Below are 4236 nucleotides of genomic sequence, written 5' to 3'. Positions count from 1 at the left end.
TTTACTTTTCCAAGAGATTTAATAAAAAATGTACTTGCAGTTCAGCTGGTTGTCTATGTTTTAGTAAGAGATTAGGTAAAAAAATGTTTAATCAGTTTAAATAAGATTAATTTTTGATTCAAAACAAAGCTCAGACAGCGGTCATAAAGCAATAACAATATGCGACTCAACAAATATTTAAAAAACCAAAAACTGCTGTAAAAACAAAAACTGTTGTAAATTCTCATACTACGAACTACACATATCATAAGTTATAAATTTAATAGTTTTTTCTAAGAAACGTAATAAATCAAAATTAAAATATTTTATATTGTAATCGTATTGTTAAAAACAGACACAAAAAAACGGCTCCAAAATTATCTAAAGAAAGGGATGACTATGATAGAAAAAAAATGTGTTGTATCTTATAAAATATGTAAACGGATAAAAACAGTATTTCTTTGTAGGCAAGCAAGTTTTCTTGTTTTTCAATTTTAAACCCTAACAAATATGTGAATAAAAAAAATTCATGTTTTAATATTAAAATTTTAATTTTTTAAAAAACAACATATTTCCTAAATGCAAACAATATTGGAATAGCATAAAAATTAATAAACATACGAAAATATGTAAATTTCTAAAATTTTGTATACAAACCATGTGTGTATATAAATTGAAATTCATAAAAAGTCTATATATGCAAATATGTAACAATATCTTAGCAACTTATGAATTCTTATTGCGAATCCAACACCATCAAATGTCTGCAAGACATGATAGCGCCGGCACATTTTAACGAAAAGAACGTTTCATGTAAAGAAAAATAAACAACAACCCCAATAATCTTAAAGAACAGTACAGCATTGTAGAAATAAAAGCAACAATTTGCATTATTTGACTGTATATGTAGATGCAGTTTGAGACTTGCAAAGAAAAATATAAAATTTACATTCTAACCGTAGCTGTAGTATAAAGAAAAACAATGATTATACCCTACATGACTATAGTGGGGGGTATTATTGTACATACTTTTTATTTTAACATATTGACTGATGTAGCGTTTCATATGGTTGGCCATGCCCGACAATACTTTCCTACTTGATTTAAATACATTTATCTTTATAGAAAGCCGAATATTTTTTAAATGGTTTTATAGGGTCCTGCCGAAGAACAAGTTGTAGAAAAAAAAAAACAAAAATGATATCTGAACAATCATCATTGACAATTTCTTATCATAAGTTGCACTGTTCAAATAGTATCAACCAAAATGTAATTTTGACGGCTGTACACTTCTTATACACTGAAAATAATTCATGCTTAATTTAACAATAATGCGACAATTTGTAAAAAATATCGTGTGAGCCATAAGCTCACAATATTGGTGACTTTTGCAGGGCTTTAATTTATAACTACTTTTCGTAATATTTAAGAAAATTTCGTTGATAATACGAAAAAACCTTTCTGGACACTTTATGTGAATAAGAAAAAAATCGTTGTAAAATTATACTACAATGTACGAGAATATTTATACCCTACACCACTATAGTGGGGAGGGTATTATACGTTTATGCTGATGTTTGTAACACCCAAAAATATTGGTCCAATACCCACCTTAAAGTGTACCGTGTGTGTATATTATAATTACGACAAATATACTATTATCTCCTTAAAAAATTGGCACAAATAAGTTTTATATAAGTATAAATGACACTGCAGATTTTCGTAATGATCGGCACTTATTTGACCCTAGCCCCCATACAAACCCCCCTTCAAAAATTTCCTTAACGCCTAAAATTGACTTGTAACCATAGCCTTTTCCCAAATTTAATGAGGGTCGACCCATGTTTGATCTAAAGTCTATATAAAGCCTCATTTAGAAAATTTTGTTTTTTATCAATAAATTGCATAAATACTTTGGAATTAAGGTGAAATTCAACATAAAAGTTTCTTTATGAAATATAAACACTTAGAAGCATACTCATGGTGTACGGTATTATATTGTCGGCCATGTCCGACTATACTTTCTTACTTGTTTTTATTCTAAGAATCTAAATAATTTGTGTACGATGTTTTATACTCTACATCACTAAAGTGGGTGAAGCGATTGTGCTGATGTTTGTAACACCCACAATTATAAGTCTTACATCCACAATAAAATATACCAATCACTTTCACAGCGTCACTTTCTGTGTCCTTTGAGCTACAGCATATGCGCACGCCACAAGTTTATATTGAATAAGCAGCCGCCTGAGACCAAGCTCTTTTTTTGCATGGGAGGTTCTATGTAAGGTCCTGCTAATGTATCATGTTGCTTCACCTTTCCTATTGACCTATGAACTTGGGTATATATTTTTAGAGCAAATGACCCTGTTTAGACTTTTTTATCTGTTTACAGTAATTTTACTGCTTTTCAGGTTGGAATATTCAGGTTGGAATATTGTTTATGATCTAATACTATACCAAAGTATTTGGTGTCATCATCCAGTTTTAGTTCCATCAATCTAAGGACTTGCAAATCGTTAAATGTTGTACCGTCTTGTGAATCCTGTTAAATTCGTTTTGGTTTGATTAGCGTCTAAAGAGACGACTAGAGACGACATTAGCTTAATCTCAGACAGACAAAATTTTGAAAAATTCTAAACCCTGAAACCAGACGTATCAAAAGGATTAAGCCATGCTACAACTGAATTAGACCTTCTTTTCTCCATCACATCTGGAATTTGAGATATTGTGCCTGGGAGAAACACCATCTTTTGGCCCTTTTTAAGACGGCATTACGGCGCAAGACAATTTTATTTTTAAAATGTTATAGTTCTTCCTTCCGACTTCAAACCTTAATGTAGAAAAGTCATGTTTTTATACTCTGCTTACTATATTGCGGGGATATTAAACTCTGTAAATACTTTTTAAAACGTGCAAAATTATTAAATCCACACCTTTCTAAGGATATTTTAATTGCTTCCAAATTACTTTTTTGATTCGACTTAACGATGTCTGTCTGTCCGTCAACTTGAAACATTGATATATCAAGCTTTAAGTAAAGATAAATTGACGGAGATATAATGTTATGTTTGAGTTGCTATAATCTTCTTTAAAATTAAGTTGATGATAACATCAAGTCGTGTTCCAAAATTTTTAGAACTCAGTTTTTTACCATATTTTAGATGTTATTGCGGCTCGAATCTTTAATTCGCCTTTATTTTATGACAAAATAATGTGTCACAATTTGTCATAATTTTCCCATGGAAATACATTATTTTCTCTATTCAAAATACATATAATCGGTGGTACACTACAAAATGCATATGCACTTTTGTCTTTATTTTTCATTTTTATACTTTTTTATACTTTTAATATTACTAATGTTTTTTATATTGTTTCCTCTAAGAAATATTAAAAACGACGTCGCTATACCACAACATGGCACACAGCAACACTTTTAAGGAAAGTCATGGCATTAATATTTTAGTAAACAATTTTATTTCTTAACTAAAAAGAAAAAACTATACTATGGGTGTCTTAAATATTTATGAAAATATATTTATTATAAATGACTGAATAAGAACATGTCATATCTTTTTGGGAAAGTATTTTTATTAGAAAACTTTTCGACTGCACTTGTTACAGTCAATAAACTAAGAAAAGAGGGTAAACTATTAAAGAAATAAGAAAATTTGTATTAATATTAAATAGTTTTTAATAAATAAATGTTACAAACTTTCTGCAAGGTAACACCCTAAGTTTTTTTTTTTTGCATCAAATATATTGCATTTTTTTCATTTATTGTTTCTTCCATACAATACTTTTGTTTTGTATTTCAAATTTTATTTTTCTAAAGTTTCCTATTATTGTCAATACCGAAAAGCTGAATCATTTGACATTTTATTGGCTAAAAATAAAAATATGTTGCAAAACATTAAAAGAAACTTTCATTTGGCAATAAAAAAATAGTTTTTTTTTTGGCTTAAAACCTTCAGTATTTGTCACCAATAAAATGAAATAAATAGAAAGCAATAAGTTTGTCATTTAATTGCAATGGTTTTTTGGTGAAAAAAGTTTTAAATATTATAAGAATTAATATTGACATTGTTTTAAAGTTTTAAAAGCTTTATAAATTATCAATGACAAAATTGATTATTAATTTAAAACTTTCTCAATAATAATGAGAGTTAAGAGTAAAAGAAATACTTAACTATATAGCACAGTGGGTCAGAATATTTTTTTAATTAAAATTATATTCATAAACGCCTGGACCGT

Source organism: Lucilia cuprina, chromosome 4, assembly GCF_022045245.1.
Source record: "Lucilia cuprina isolate Lc7/37 chromosome 4, ASM2204524v1, whole genome shotgun sequence".
Lineage (NCBI taxonomy): Eukaryota > Metazoa > Arthropoda > Insecta > Diptera > Calliphoridae > Lucilia > Lucilia cuprina.
This window is presented reverse-complemented; position numbering follows the sequence as displayed.